The sequence below is a fragment of the Bombus affinis genome, chromosome 6, assembly GCF_024516045.1.
Source record: "Bombus affinis isolate iyBomAffi1 chromosome 6, iyBomAffi1.2, whole genome shotgun sequence".
Classification (NCBI taxonomy): domain Eukaryota; kingdom Metazoa; phylum Arthropoda; class Insecta; order Hymenoptera; family Apidae; genus Bombus; species Bombus affinis.
In genome coordinates, this window is record NC_066349.1 from 4,854,521 (window position 1) to 4,871,833 (window position 17,313).

The 17,313-nt window shown below is 36.1% G+C and overlaps 1 protein-coding gene across 5 annotated transcripts in view; it reads left to right on the plus strand.

The window, feature by feature from the left end:
• The first annotated feature begins 2,950 nt into the window (after positions 1–2,950).
• Positions 2,951–17,313, plus strand: part of LOC126917584 (teneurin-m) — a 652,557-nt gene continuing 638,194 nt past the window's right edge. For 4 of the 5 annotated variants that reach the window (XM_050724604.1, XM_050724608.1, XM_050724607.1 and 1 more), the window contains exon 1: positions 2,951–3,926. The gene's annotated coding sequence lies outside the window, so the exon portion shown is untranslated. The remainder of the gene's footprint in view (positions 3,927–17,313) is intronic. The other variant, XM_050724614.1, reaches the window with a different exon arrangement.

Genomic DNA, 17,313 nt, shown 5'->3' on the forward strand with positions numbered 1-17,313 from the left:
TAAATTTCCTACAGGGGGCAGCAAGTTAATATGCGCCGTGGTTCTCGCGAATAGTTGATCGTTTCTTGTGTACTTGAAATTTTGCGAGTGAATGGCCGTACGAATGTTTTATAATAATGTGCAACGTAATCATATTGTGGTGTATATAGAATTGTTATTGGATATAATAAGTAAAATAAACTGTGGAGGAATGATATAATATGAGAGGCACGAATGTTGATTTGACATTGAAATCTGAAAAATCTCACAGGAATGTTGAACGTTGGTAAACGTTGTTGTGTAAAACGATGAAAATTGAATATAAGAGACAGATTTTCAGTATATATTTGTATATTTGTATATATTTGTAGAGTAGTGAAGTGGCATGGTATTGGAATTTGTATAGATTTTGTCGTAAGATTCGTTTAATTTTGATTATCTTGGCGAATGAAAGTGATATCTTTGTTTCATCGCAGAAGATGCAATTGGCGGGAAGCACGCATCGTACATTGTACATAGATAAAAATGGTGAGTACCGATCGACAATATCAAGTTTTGAATTAATCGAAATTGAGAAGTTCGATAGGAATGTCTTAAATGTGACAGGTTATATGCTAGAACGTTAAAAATGGAATGTTAGATGTTCGTTAGTGAATATGATATTTAAAATTTGGAAAAATGAATTGTTTTTCAACAGTTTTATGTGGATTTTCAATTCTTTATGAATGAAAGCAGTTGAATAAACGACATATTTGTTTTATCGAGGAAGACATAATTGGCGGGAAACGATTTATTACGCGTGTATTATACACCACAATGGTGAATGTATGGAAATAAACAGTAAAGTTATCCAGGTTTATTCAAGTTTATCCAGGTCACAATTCGTTCAAACTTATAAAGGGAATTAAGTATTAAAAAGAAAAATATTACATTCAGTCGTATACGAATGAAAAAAATTCATTCTTCAAATGTCTGAAATTATTAAAGCATAACATCCAATCGTCATTTTAGATTATTTATAAACATTAAAGGAACTATTTCTAAATATACTTTTTAAGTGTGATGGTTGCAAATTATGACTACCTATGCAATATACTCGACGTTATAGAAGAAATTAGAATAATTCTTGAAAAATTACATTACATACATTACATTACATATAAATTTTTCTATATGTATATAAATTTCATTATACGTAATTTTCCCTACATCTGCAAATAATTATAATCTGATACTTAGCAAATATACTATATACTATATACGATGACACAATAATGAAATTAGACACGCTTCTGAAATTCGAAATTTACGCGGCTGAATCGTTCGATGAATGAAGTCTGGTGTAAGTGAATGCGCTCTCTGATTGGAGCGACCGACGACGAATTTTATTTTATTTTATTTTGCTCGAATGTCTTGATTGGATTGCCCACTGCATCCTTCTTTTTTATCGATACTGTGCAAAAGTGAAATGACGTAGACTTCTATATATTAAAGGTATTTCTAACGAAATTTTAAAGTGGGTGCAAATAGCCAAACTTGTAGAAAATTCCAGATAATTTACAAATGAAAATTTTTGCTAACATCAATTCGTTAATTATTATAATATTTAATAAAAGTAGTATATTAAAAAGTTTTAAGAATAACAATTTTTAATATACATACATATGTGTAAAGCCCATATAATGCTTTAAAAAAGTTTGTCAATTACTTAAGAAAAATATTGCACTAGAAAAATTTAAGAATAGAAATCTCTGAAGACGATCTTGACTCGCGCTAAGCTTAATAATTATTTTTAAAAAATACCGGATATATGTACAATAAAGTTTATATTTAAAAAAATACTATACAAGAAAATGTTCGCATTATATAAAGATAAGGCACACGTAATATCACCTACAAGACACTCGTCGAAATTAAATGAAATCTTCGACGCGGCAGCAATTACAGCGAGGCCGCCCTTTAACCATGTAACGCATCCGCAGAGAATACAAGCAGAAATGTAACAAGAGCAAGAGCAACAAGTGCTCAAGACGTAATTACCCCTCAACTTCGCTTCAGAGACCGTTAGCCGGCTAACAAATCCGCGTCCTGCAGAAACAGCAAAATAAATCGTCAAACTTCCACCAGGATTCATGTCGAAGGAACTCATTAAATTCCTCTTCCTAATCCTCGTTGGAAGAGGGAGAACGTTCAAAGACACGTCCTCATCCGGAAGTAAATTCAATTTCGACCTTTAAACGAATCGAAACGGTGAATCTTATCTTCTTGCTCCACCAAACCAAAGAATCCCCTCCACCCGCTCCCGCGGGAAAAAAAGAAATTTTTCACAAAAGTACACTAATAAGCTACGTTTCATGATTATATTAACAAAATTTGAAACTACAATCTAAAAACGTATATAAAAATTACAAGATAGTCACTGCAAAAAAGTAGTATAATTTATGAATATTCCTTTTAACACGTACATATAATAAGCGTAGTCTCACTAAATATTTAGGCTTATTAATATAGTAGAAAATTAGCTGTTGAAATAGTTCTGTGATGTTTGTAAAATATATGCATAAATATCTTATAGTTTCTATTTATATTTTCAGATTAATGGATGTGCTTTCAATAGACTTTTACACCTACAAATTTCCCACAAATGCATACGATTACGACTATGGATCACCAATGACTTATATTACCGATCTGCCTATATTCACCTGCTTGTCCCTCCACAGGTTAATATAAACGGAGTTCCACCGTATAACGAGGGTTAGGAGGAAAGAAGATGGGACGAGACAAAAGTTGGGAAAGACGAGAAAAAGGAAAAACCGCCTGGCAACCACCCTCCCGTGGTGGATGCACCTCCGCGAGTAGCAGCCTCCCTCCAAAGCATGGAACGTGGCGCATGCTCATCCGGGAATCGAACCCGCGAAGGCACAACGTCACCGGCGAACCAGCCGCAGGGATCGTCAGTGCGTTTGGCGAACAGTTCGCGAACGGACGTGTTCCTCGTGGTCTCTTGGAGAACGATCTAAACCCAAACTATAAACACAGGAAAATCTGACAGAAACACGCGGCGGTTGCGTCCACTGGTGGTACCAGCCAGCAGAGGACGCGTCATGCTGAAAACCTTTTTCATGTCGTTTCTTCGTGCTTGATTCGTTTCTTCATGATCGATGATAACGCTGGAGTTTGCGTGTCCTCGTCGTAAAACGCTTCCTCCATAGGTCTTCAAAGGATTAAAGCATTCAATTCGTGTTTTTGATCTTGGTAATAGGTGAATGACGTGCTGGTGACCTTCTCGGGAGAACGTGCACCGAGACACCAAGGTCGTTCACGATCAATGTTTGCCGCCACGTGACGAGATTCGCCGTGCACTCTGCGTTCTGTTAAAATACTTCCGCGAAGAGGAATTCGACTGAAAATTTCGATATTTACATTTTATAATTTATCATTCTCGGGACCTTAGTTCGTCTTATTTCTTATTCGAAACGTTGTATGAGAAAAAAGGACACCAGAAGAATTCTACTCGCAAGATATCGATAGCTCTCTTTTCTATATTTCAAGGTATTTCTCTTCTATGAGGAAACAAGCCGTGAACTTGATGTAAATCCTCTATTTCGTCGCGTGATCATGTGGTGTGGTGAACTTTGTATTGTATAGAAATATATTGTACACTGTACATCGTTGAACTTTCGTTGAGTGGTTGGAGATAGAAACACGTGAGAATAAAGAAAAGGAAGAGGAAAGAAAGGGACATAGGAAGAGGGACACAGTGACGTGCAGTGCGATCTGTGGTAAGAAGACTCTAGGGACTACGAAAGCTCAGCTACGACGTGACATGGCGGGGAAATCATAAACGGAGAGGGTAAACGAGAGCGAAGAGTGAAGAAATTGGAAAGAACGCGTGGTTTCGGTGAACGTGGCTCCTGAAGACTGGATTTTCGTCAACGTGGCTGGTGAGTCTCGTTTTATTTATTATTAAACGCTTGTCTTATCGTTCTACGAGGAATGTAGGGTGTCGAAATGATTTTCCAGCGATACATGAATGAATATAAGTCTCGTTGAATGAGAAATGGAAACATCAATCTTTTGTAAGAAGGAAAGAGCAACAAGTGTTGCTGCTGATATCGCACCGCAGAGACAATCTTTGATATAAATTTGTAAACACTGGCGCGCACGCGGTTTGCACGCTGATATCGATGAATTCGCGCATTTTGAACTGATTTTTGATTCTTGTGAAACTTGAACCAAGGATTGTGGACAACGTTATGTTAATTTTATCAGTGATGCTTTGGTTGATTAAAAATTGACACAATGTTTGCGGTGGAATAAGATTTCAAAATATCTGGTAATCAATTTTAAATAGCGTTCCTATAAAGATTTCTATAAAGGTTTACTATAAAGATTTCTATAAAGGTTGCTATAAAGGTTTCAGTCATGTATAATTTTAACTCATTGCACTCTTTATTCATCTTTGGACGATGAAAACTGAATCAATTTATAATCAATATTTCACGTATTTGAACAAGTCAATATTTCACGTTTATTGCATACAAATAGTTACATAAAAATGATATTTGAAAATCATTTCGTATAGTCTCTTTTAGTTACGACAGTTCACATGCACAAAATTGAAAATTTTTCCGTGTTATGATAATATTTTTATGTTTTCGAGCGCTTGTTTTCTACTCAGTAATAAAAGAAAAAGTAAATATTGGTAACTGTTAACATAAAGTTACAGCAAGGAAATCGGAAATTAAGGGGTAAATAGCTCCATGGTACTTTATCGAAGGCAATTTCGTTCAATTATTAAGTTATCTCCTAAAGGTTCTTTTCCTGAACTAAGCAGCATAGAAGAGAGAGCGAGAAAGATTATTCGACTGAAAAAGTTTTAATAGCTTTTGAAATATTTTCTAAATGCTTTTTCTTTCACATCTGTTTTATAAGTTTCCTTTTATCGACACATTCCCTTGGTGCTGTTCGTTCGAACGTTTTTTGATTGTGAGATCGAGATACTCGGTATCGATAGCCGATAGAAAAAATTAATATCTACACTTTTTAAACTCTCTGTTAAAAAAATTCTAGAGAAAGATTTTGAAAGAAAATGAAAGTATCTCTTTTCTTAAAGAACAGATGTATTACGTATCAGATTTGTCACGTATATTCTATACATATAAGGATGTTATTAGAGTAGTTATAGAGTACATATTAGGGTATTTACGTCTCGCTTCTTTTATTCATCATATTTGTAAAAGATTGCAAGAAAACATTTTTTAAACGATAGTCATCTCTTCCGTATCATTAAATGTAGCGATATAAGACTAGATTATACTCTCAATCATCATATTGTTGCGTTCGTTGTTAAATGAAAAATCTGCTTTAAATGTGTTAAACCAATTAACATAAAATTTCATATTTGACTTCAAAAGTACACTAATTATTTTCTAATTATAGTCAATCAAAAATCAAGGATATCATATTTTCAGCAACTCGTAACAATCAACCAAACGCGTGAACGACACACGATAACTATAACCTTCTAACCTTATCTTTTCACGTAACTTCATTAATTTAAAATATAATCAAAATTAAACGATCGGTCAAGTCCAGGGGTTAAGTTAGGTCGTCGAGGGGTGGATCAATGTGGCTGTATCACGCGAGTACCGTTCCGTATATCGTGGCTTATCGTCGGCTGGAATGAAGTCGAAAGAATTCAGAGTCTCCTCTGAAATGGCCCAGAAAATATTTGCGTGGGATTCCAGTCGCAACATCTTTCGTTTCCCTTCCGTTGGCGACGCGTGGCGTCGTTTTTGCGACACGACACTTGCCACAATGGCATGTCGTCCCGTTAGACATTACAAGTCCTATTACGCGGGAATTTTCGACGATAACGAAGTCCTGCTCCTTCCTTTTTCCCTCGGCATAGTTAATCGACCAAAGGATTGTTAGCTTTAGGTTATTGTGTTCAAATCGTATACTTAACGTTCTACAATATAACGTCTGTAGTCTTTTAATTTATGAAACAAATTCTGCAATCAAAATTGTATTTATCAAATGCCTTCATGATGTGTATAAAATAAAATTCAAAAACTTAAACATAATATTGAAACTATTATGATAAAACAAAGTATGTCGTGTTCCCAAGTTTGGCCCATAGGCTTGGCAAAATACTACACCCTTTTTATCTAAATTGACAAGTTTAATATTGAAAATCATCTACATTATAGCACCTTAATATTTAAAAACGGGAGTATGTGTATGTTTGGAAATAACAAGTATCGAGATGTTCGAAAGATATCGAAAGAAGGGTTTGTCAGGAACATGATATTACTAGTCGGAAATTATTTTTTGCTCGTGGTGACTGTTACATTAGCGAGGAAGAATAAAAACGAGTAATATAGTCCGAAACGTTGGATGACAGCCGGTAAACCCCCATTCCGCCAGGGCTTATACTCCATTGGACAAATTGCCGCCAATCATAAATAATTGACAGACAATCACGAGGGATTTAGATTTTCCAGCTCGGCTTGTCCATAAATTTGATACCGGTTTTCGTGACAATTCCGCCATTCTAATTTACAATGCGTTCCTCACATTTACGTCATATTTTTCATACTATCATCTGTCAGACCGAAAAGCAACTAATAACGTTCGTTTGATAATTTAATGAAGCATATCTGCTATGTTCATCTTATTATTGAAAATTCGAAGGATTGGAAGCTTGTAATTTGACAGATTATTAGTTGGTAATGTTAATAATTCATGAAATCTATGAATTATATATTTGATGAGAATTTTAATGCGATGGCTAATAAACTGTGGATGCTTACGCACCTGTAGAATATCGAAAAATTAAAAAATGTTGGAATTTTTTTGGTTAAAAATTGATAAATTGCTGTTTCATAACTCTGTAAATTGTTCAAAATCCTTACGACAAACGTTGTATTCTATAATAGTAAAAAATTATTCCTTTGATTTTTTTGATATCACTGAGATATGGGATATAAGATCCTATTCTAGATGAGACTTTAAAATTGTTCATAACATATATTTTTTTTAATTTTTCGTGTATCATTGTGTTTATTACAAATAGAAAAATTGTGTTACCTTAAAAAATTTAAGTACATCTATCTTAAGCGTAATTACAAATTTCTGCTCTGCAATGAAAATATAAATACTGTAAAATTTGTCAAATTCTTATCTCTAATTCTTCGAAGATAGGAAAAGAGTATTTGCACCTTTCTATGTGTGAAGACTTGAAAACCAGAGTAAATTAGTTATTCCTTTGCTCATGCAAATACGAATACCATCGTGTAGGAAACAAATGACAAATTTATTCGTAAAATTCAAAGGCTTCCCTTTTTTGAGAAAAAATCGCTGAGGGATTGGCTCGCGTGTGTCTCGAGAATTTGTAGGGATCGCGCGTGATTCGAGGAACAGCCGTCACGGACACACGTATACATCAAGATCGCGAATACCTCGGAGTAGCATGCCTTCTGTAATCAGATAACGAGCCTCGCAAACGAAATCCCGCGATGATATTTTTGCCTTTATACGTTTAACAAAATGCCATTCGCGTACATTCAAACGGCACGTATCTCCGTGTAAAGTAAGCGCTCAGATTGCGATCAATGTATTACCATTGTTTCTAATCTAAATTTATTTCTCTACCGTTGATTGTCTTCTCGTGTTTATTCAATCACTATATACATTAACGTACACGATACTATTGGCACACATAGCGTCCACTCAGTTATTTAACTAATTCTGTTGTATTGTATTTTTTATGTGTTTCGATGGAATTACTTTACCACCACAATATACAGCATGAAAAGTCACAAAACATAAGATTAACCTTTTCTTCATATTTAACATGGTTTCGTAAATATTCACAGTAATATGAAAACTCGCAATTGTTTTAAGAGGTGGTTTCACTTCTATAAATCATTTGTTAGCTAAAATAAAAAATGTCTAATTGCCGGATTTTCGTCAGGGTTTTTCGCAAAGAACTGTTCAAAGGCTGTTTATTCGAATATCATTAAAAAATAAAACTACAAAAAATTAAACTACTCTGTACCGCCAATAGTGTCTTTTAAGTTATATCATTCCTTAAATGAGTGTGTGAAATGCATAATCTCTACATCTTTGAATCTTTAAATACCCCATATATGTATAAAAATCTGTAGTCTACTTGTTAAAACACTACATAGAACGTAACTAACACAACTAACGTCGCGAATGATATTCCTAATGACATAGACCTAATTTGTCACAAAACCCAGCAACTTGTCTGAAACCTCCCTTAAACTTTAACACACACACATGGATCGAGCTCGGATCGTGCAAAGAACGACGGAAATGGCAATTCCCTTGGTACACAGAGCACATAGGAACTTCCGCCGAGCAGACAAGATACATTTCCGCGTATAATTGCGCGAGATAAGATATAAAGATTTCTGTTTCGAGATCGAGCGCTCGTTCAGGCTGGATGAAAAGTCGTATCCAGGGATCGTGGAGGCAGGAGAACCGCGACATTCAGAAAGGGGTACGACGACCAAGTTTCCGGGGGGTTTTCGGTTGGAACTCGTTCGTAACCGGAGTCCGATCCGGGCCGTAATTACAATTCGAACAAAGTTATGCCGGCCTGGATCAGGCGGGGATGTGTCAAGTATTTAATCAGGGCCGAGTCGAGTCTACGAGAGACAATAGATGGCGACCAACCAACCCTCCTTCTCCTCAGCCTACCTAACCCCTTCTATGGCTCTATCTTTCTCTTACCATCGTTTGCCTCCTTCATCTACCCCCTCCTGCTCTGCCAACGCTATGACTAGGGGTGCAATTATGTCGACCTCATTTCAGGACAGCTTCACTCCTCCCTTTGAATTGTACCGTAACTCCTCGTATCTCCCTCTGCCCCTTTCCATCCACATTTCTTTCCCAGGAGATCAACCTTTGAGTTATTCCTCGATTACTGGTAGCTGTACGTTTGTGTAAATTATGTTTTTTTTTTTTTTAAATAACTTAGTTTCCTAATCCTTCGTTTCTTATAGCGTTGGAAATTTGGTTTATTTCTATATTGCGGATTTTGGCGCACCTAATTATGAGGAATTTAAAGGTATAAAGATGAACAAAATGCGTGAATTTCTAAGAATTGACATTTTACATACTACTATCTGTTTCACAGTTTTCTTTCTTCGCTTTTGGATTCCGCAAGATCTTCTTTGCCTTGGATTATGCTTGTTTTATTTCTCTTTATGTAGCTCCTTTTGGTGTTACGTTTACCTCGTTGATTTCTTCATGAGTCTTGTTTAGAGCAAAACATCTTGGTTGAGACTCTTCTTATATGCTCGAATGAATTATGCTGTTCTTCTTTCGCTTCTTGTTACATCGCAACAGCATTGTAATCGTGTTAGCACGGAGGGTAATCGCACGGAAAGAAGGTTGTTGCTGTTTTGACAAGATATCATAAAGTTGCTTTTTCTTCAGTAGCATTTTTCATATTCAAAATTGGGTTGACAGTTTCATGTGAATGTAATTGGCCGTGCGCCATAAAATATTAATTGGGTAAACGCGTTCACTTCTAAATTATGCAATAAAATTATAAATCGCGAAATTGTGGAATTCTGGAAAAATATTTTTCAAATAATTGTGTCAAACGTATATGTAAAGTTTTACGATATAAAATGTATTGAGGAAAATGTATTGTACGAAAATACAATTATATTCACTATAAAAATTATTTTTTAGCACGTAGTATTGCAGATATAGAAAATTGGATTCATAGTGAATAAATATAATTAGTATTTTAGGAAATTTTAAAGGAACTAACTTCTAGATAATTATGAAGATGTACCGTATGCGTTAATAGTCAAGGGAATGTATTTCTATAATATAATTAGTAAATATACTAATATACTAGTTTACTAATCTACTAATGTGCTAATGTGATATTCTCATGTTGCTTGGTCTTTTGAGCCTATAATGTAAACTCGGTAGGATTAAGGAGGATTTACTTAATTGTGTAAAAATACGCGTTTGAGCGTGTTATTGTGAGAAAAAGATAAGAGCCTGGTGATAAAGATAATTAAAAGAAAAAAATAAAAAGAAAAGAAATTTAAGCTACGTTGTTCTGTCACTGTATTCTATGTAGCTTTCTCGTAATTTGGTAATTATTTGAGGTTTACACTATCAAATATAAAAAATGAAAATTTCTGTAATTATATGAAAATTACAAAGCCGGTTTTGAAACTTAACACTACAAATTATTTTCAAGTAAAGGATCTGCAAACTTGCTTCATCTTGAAAAATAATTTCAGCCAGGCAACAAATTTTGTTTAGCGTAGCAACAAAGTTCTTGATAATAGTTAGGCAAGCAACTCGTGTCATGATTAATTCAGACATTTATGTTCTTTCTCGCCATTTTGAATTAAATAGCTGGAAACGGAATGTGTTTTTGTTTGTTGCCCGGAGGATTGCTAGTACCACATAAAGATAACAAACGCTGCTACGTCTTTTTCCTTCATGAATTGCAAATTCTCGTCCTCATGTTTCTTCCGCTTTCTTCATCAGCTTTACCATGTGTGTATCTTTGAAACTTTAAATCCGCTTTGCCCGGTTGTGCCACGAGGTACATAAATTCAAACGCTTTTCGATACAGCATCTACCAATGTTCACACGTTTATACACGATGGTATTTCGTTGGTAATTTCATGAGAAGAAAAAGGAGATTATTAGAAGGCATTAATATTGGAACAGCTATTTAATAAACAACGGTTTATCGGTAATCGATTATTCCCAACAGCAAATCGGTTGTAATCAGCAAATACTGTATAAAAAAGCGAATAGATTTTATTTTTAAATGTAAATATTTAAATAAAATTTTATTTATTAATTTTTTTACGTGAATATCGCTTAAAAATATAATAATTATACTGCTGATGCTTCACAGTAATTAATTTATGGAATCTTGCAAAACTTATTCTTAATACATTTCATATATTAAAATCTAAACTTCTATTTTATTAATAAATAAATGATGGTAATTTTTTCGTTATGAAAGTATCTAATATATCTATTCCAGGGCGTAACAACCAAAAGAGGGCGAATATTTGCGGAAACTAAAAAGGACTACCTAAACTATATAAGGCACACTAAACTTTTATATTACCACTATAAAGAAAATCGTGCATATTATTTATCACAAAGTTGCCTAGCTAACCTATTCCACTATATTATATGATTTTTTCCATAAATCGAGGTCTATAACAATATCCAAGTAAATACACGATCAGTTCTTGGAATTTCGTGGAAACAACGGTGGGCCAGTTAAGCCATTGGGTTTATTACCGAATGAATTTTCCGGCCACGGCCGCGTCGCCGGATTATGCAATTTAAAACGAGTTAATTGAAGTGCAATAAGTCGTTAAAACTCTTGAGCAAATTAATTAATATAAAAGCCGGTTAGAATAGCGCAGAGCTAAAGCGCACAGCTCTCCCAGTCCTGTTGCCTCCAACCCCTTGGTTCCCTTGCCCTAACCAACCCCCTCTACAACCCTTTCTCTCTCTCTCTCTCCTCTCTTGCTCTCCTCGTTGGAGAGAGCAACGGCAGCGGTAGCGACGATGGCGCAAGCAACGGCGGGGTCAGAGAGGTAGAGACCAGGGAGGAAAAGTACGGTTAATGAAATAATGTACGCCCGAGGTAGTCCTCGAGCACGCAGCGCGCAGCGCGGGATTTAACTTTTCCACGAAAATACTTGCGCAAGCTAAAGAGGCGACACCCCATCCCTTGGCTAGCAGCTACCGGCTACCCTCTTGCTGCTTTGAGTTGCAATCGTGGCGAGGGTGGCACTCGGTGACTCGATCGTTGAGAAATCAAAGGAAACACGAGACGTAACCTGTTTAATTAAGAACTCCGTACGATAGAGTTGGTATGTAGCCACGTTAATGATTTAGCCCCGGCGCTACCGCTTTTCGCCGATGCCATTTGGCAATCGTTTCCTTTCGTTTGTTCGGATGTTGTACTGTACTGTTTGCTAGTAGATGATTTTATTTTGGTAACAGAAAAATTATTAGTGTCGGCATTGGATTATTTACATAGGACACCAAATTATCCAAATTCGTACTAAAATTATATGAATTTATTAAATAAATTTGCATGGAATAAAGAAACCGGAGAGAAGATGAAAGCAATATGAATCCCAGGGGATGTTGCGTAATTTGTTATTTAATATTGTATTGTACATTCCTGATGGTGAATAGAAGGAACATACGAGATCGGGAATCCCGACCTTGGATTTCGCGCGACGGAGCCAACACCGTGAAGCACGGGGGAATATTAAATCCAATCTGACACGAAATTCAATATCGTATTATTCGAAAGAAATCGAAAATATAGCTCTTGATGCAGCGTATTACGTTCCGTGCACCGTATTACGTCCCTTTACATCTCTACCTATGGGCGCACAGTGGCCTTTACAATCGCACGAAAATATTCATAACTCGATTTTCAATTTGCGCGTTGGAATACCAGACGCGATATATCCCCGGTTTATCATGCTGTTTCTCCCCCGGGAAACTTTTATTTCATCGCACTACCAGATAATTAAATATATAAAAAAACGGTGCTGTTGACAAGCGAAATAATAAATCGCGTTAAATACACCGAAATTGAGAATACAGCGTCCAGTTGGAAAACATCGTTTATTAAATCAATCCTGGCCCCGATGTAATCAGAGAAAGTATGAAAGCTCCATCTGAAAATTCGACAAAAGCAGTTCTAAAAAGGGGACAAATTGCGACTAGGCTCGGGCCAAACGAAATAATTAGGACGCGAAAGACAACTGGAACGACGACGAATAATTTGCAAATTACTTTTTTCGTCTTCACAGCCTCTGTTTAAGATAATTAGCATTCATAAAGCGATGAGACAGCGTTACACCTGTCGTAAACTGGTTCCGGCAGCGAGATACAGCCCCGTCTTGCCACAGTCTCAATTAGCTCGGCTTCACAGTTCGTTAGGCCTTTTAAAACCGGTTTCCAGAACTGAATGTTTTCAGTGAGGACACGCGCATAACTGAACACGACTGATGAAAGGGTGAAACGATAAAGCATTCGAAGAAGGGTCGCTTCTTGAGCCGATATCGATTTAGATTGCGTAACATCCACGTAGTTGAATAATTCGGTGATGTTTAACATGGTTTGACATGTTTGGTTCTTTAAATTAGCAAACTCATTTTTCTTAGACGGTTTATCACTCTAAACATAATATTCTTACATTTGGAATTTCTTGTTAAAAAGTTTCCGAAACTTTTTTCTTTGGCAAACAGATTCAAGTATCGAAGCTAAAGAATTTGTTATTGTACTTTTAAATTTTGGAGTAAATTTCACAAAGTATTTACACCTGAAATGCCAAATATACAAGCATCCAAAACATTTTTCCCCCACAAACACAGCAAAATATCTAACTCGAAAATTTTCTATCTAACAAAACACTTCTGTTCATAAATTATTTTATTGCATTGCTATATACCTCAATAAACAAAACAATGAACGTTTCAGCGCGATCGACAGTGGTTGTAAATCGGGTTCTCGCTGGAGCAAAGATCCGGCCCGGGTAATCTTCCCTTATCAGAATGGATCGTATAATGCCTCGTAACGAGGATGCAATGTCAGCTGAAATCCCTGCCACGTAGGGCGGCTCTGCGGAGGATTGTTGGATTCGCAGGAATGACGAAACGCATCCTCCGTATGTAACCGTGTACAGGTGCACACGTACACTCCCGTTCATAACTATTACGACACTTTTTGGTTTGGGATAAGTTTATAAAATACAATAATTCGTTTATATCATCAAGCAAACGATTAACCGATCGTGATTTTGCACCTGTACAAGATAAAAACTTGAAGAATCTATTTGTAAGAGTAGCAAGAGGAATGGGCGATGGTTATGAATTCAGAGTCATACGTATCGTACATAAAATTCTCTAACTTCGTTGGAAAAGTTTTGTAATTTACAACAGTTCGCTTAAAATCTCGATTGAAATTGAAAATTACGATAAAAAATTGGATGACACGAGTGCCAGGATTGGTTTAGGTAACATTCGCGAGATAAGTTAAAATAAGTAAAGATACAGTAAAAATAAGAAGAAACTTAACTTTATTATACGCAAAGATAGGATTTTTATTCTGACGTTGAACATACGAATTCATCTTAAGATTTTATGATCTTTGTCTGCCATTGTAATAGTTTGCGTAAGTTTCAAATCAAATGATAATTGTTAAAGGCTTTAGCAAGTTCCTAATTCTCGGATTAACTTTCTCTAAGTGTTTCAACACTTATGAACCTGAGTGTACATACTCGATTCTGGCTACTAGCAAGAAGCACATGATCCAGAGGCTAGTAGAGCAACAAAGAGGGTGAGTTTGGAGAGGGTAGGAGCGTAAACGGACGAGCATGCGAGGCAAAGGCAACCAAGCGGGGAATCGGCGGGAGCTAGAGCTGAATTAGCATGGCTATCTGGGTAATATATTGGACTGTATCGTTGGACACGACCAGCCAGAGCCACGTGATATACTGACACCCCGGCTTTTATTGGCAGTACGTAGTCCACCCTCTCCCTTTTCGGGATAGCCTCACCTCTGCCCGGCCCTTGACGCCCGGCTTATCCACTTTCCCTGTTAATCCGGCAACCGTAGTCCGGACCACCGACGCTAAAAAATGTATTCCCTTTCCATTACTTTTGCCATGCTTCCGGAGAGTCCTCCGCAACGACAGCGCCTAGCATTGGATCCCATGTCTAGCTATTTTCGAGGTTCGGTTGCAAGTGGAAAATAAATTTTGTCGTCAAACTGGAGAACTAGAGGTGGTTGTTCCTTGCGGTTTATTAGCGTGTTGAAACTGATTGATTGACCGTGTTGTGGATCTTCGTCGAGGGAATAAATAAATGTGGTTTAAATTGGGTCCCCTAAAGTGGTGCGTTGATGGTGGATCTTTATGATTGCTTCGCGAGGAAATATGTGAATGAAGTACTTTCACTCTCGTCCATAACTCACGAGACACTTGTAAATTTTAAATCCTGGTTATTTTATGTAAAATCGTCGAATGAAGAGATTCTTAAATAGAGCCATTCAAATATTCGTAATACATTTCTATGTCATGATTGTCAATGAATATCTTAATCTGCTTTAAATCTTTATCAATCTATAGTATGTAAAGGAAAGCAAATAATTGAATAATCGACTGAAGAATTCATGGGAAGGTGTATTAAATAAACTGTTCACCTTTCTCACTGCGTGATTGATAGATACCAATAAAGCATACTCTGGTTTTGTCAAACTTGACATAGTGCGGCTGCAGTACTTTATCTGTTCTGAAAAATATTGTATGTTACAGATTTCGGACTCGTGAATCTGGTAAATTCAATGGAATTTCGAAAAAATGAAATTCTTTGGAGTATTCGAGTAAATTCGAATAGCTTTTTTTTCAAAATTGAACGTATAATTCTATTTTCTATTTCATTTGGTACTTACACCACGTTTATGGTTGTGGGAATAATTTGGTATAATACAAGAATATAAGCGTGGAAATAAGTCAGTGAAATGGCGTGAAAAGTTAACCGAGCACACGCATTGGCGTGATCGCGAAGCTCGTGACTTGGCTATCGATCGTCGACGGTAATTAACGCGCGGTACACCCGAGAAAAATCGAAAACGATCAAGCGTCGGTACACGCAGCTAACTAATTACCCGCCGTGGATCGTGATTGCACCGCTTTGTCAGTCTCTCTGACTAGCCCTCGTCTAACCTGCATGGATTTGCATTCTGATATTTGTTTCGCGAAAACGTCGCTCTATTTTTAACCGATATCTCCCACGATCACGCGCATCAACGGTCTAATAGTTTACCGTGACACATTTGCTATCTGTCTATCTGATGCCTGTCGCGCGTTTATTTGTCATCGGTGAAATTAGCACTTGTCCCTTGTTTCATCATTAATTGGGCAACTCATATTCCCTGTGACCACAAGGTATTGCTTTCTATATTGAATTTCGTTATCTTCTTTTTTATTGATTATTTATAATTGCATAAATTACTATAATAGTAGTAAATAATAAGTGAATAGTATAATCAGAGTTCAAAGAAGTTTTATAACTTTTAGAAAAATATGTTCGATTAGAATTCCTCAAGTTATCTTTTACGACTTTATTGATTTTGAAATTTTCATTCTTCGGTATTTCAGTGACGGATAAAAATTTCTCAATGTTGAATGCGATATAACGAAAGGGGCAAATATGAATAATTCTTGTAGTTTTCCAGTGAGAGTTGTTATTAAAAATTATTATAGAAAGACATTTAAAATGTGAGATTTCCTCTTTTTGATAATAACTGTTAGTTATTTCATTTTACATCGAATAATAATCCGTAATTCATGACATGATTCATACTATTTGAAAAGGACATAAACCAATTCCAAATAATTATATTATAATTTCAATAACGAATGATCTATAGGGCATGAAACGTGAAAAGACTAGGTAATCGACAGGTTAATTGAATAAATCGTTCCTCTTCGTTCCCTTTCTTTCAGTTTTATGAATTCAACATTTTCTATTTTTACTGACGCGACGCTTCGAATATTATGTTACTAACAAAGAGCTTCGTGCGTTACTTTCCAACAAAAGGTTATTTATTTCGCACAATGGATGACGCGTTTTTAACAATTTGACACTTTTTGTATCACCGGTTTACTTTGCAATATTTTAGTTATTGATGATATAGAGGAAATATTGCATGCAAAATTTTACGCCATAGAAGTGAAAAATTATTTTTTGAAGCAATTACCGCTGCATTCTTTTTTAAATGGAGTTTAATAACGCTAATGGACATTTAGTTTGACTACTTTAAGTGCCAATATCCCCGATTGCTACTGTCCATCCTAACTCATTTTAAGATTCAGTTTTTGATTAATCAATTCAGTCCTATGAATAGCAATTATTTTTATGTCAATTTCTATTTTTCGATTGAAACTTGTTCGGAGGAAAATTCTTTTTGAATCGTAAGAAACGATCAAGTGAAACAGAGGATGATGACACAATCTGGAACTTCAAGGTCGCCGATCGAAGACCGAAACGAAAAACGTCGCATCGCCTGGTTCTGAAAGAAATCCGGAAAGCTTGGAGTGGCTCGTAAAGTTTTAACGTTTGTGGGCCGTACGAGCGTTCGAGTAAAATAATACGATCGGCGCGTTTCTGAAAAGTGGTTTTCCAAGGTTGGATCGCTCGCTTCGCGTGAATTCGTTCGGATTTTAACGAACAACGAAGGAACTTTGAATCGTAAAACTCGATC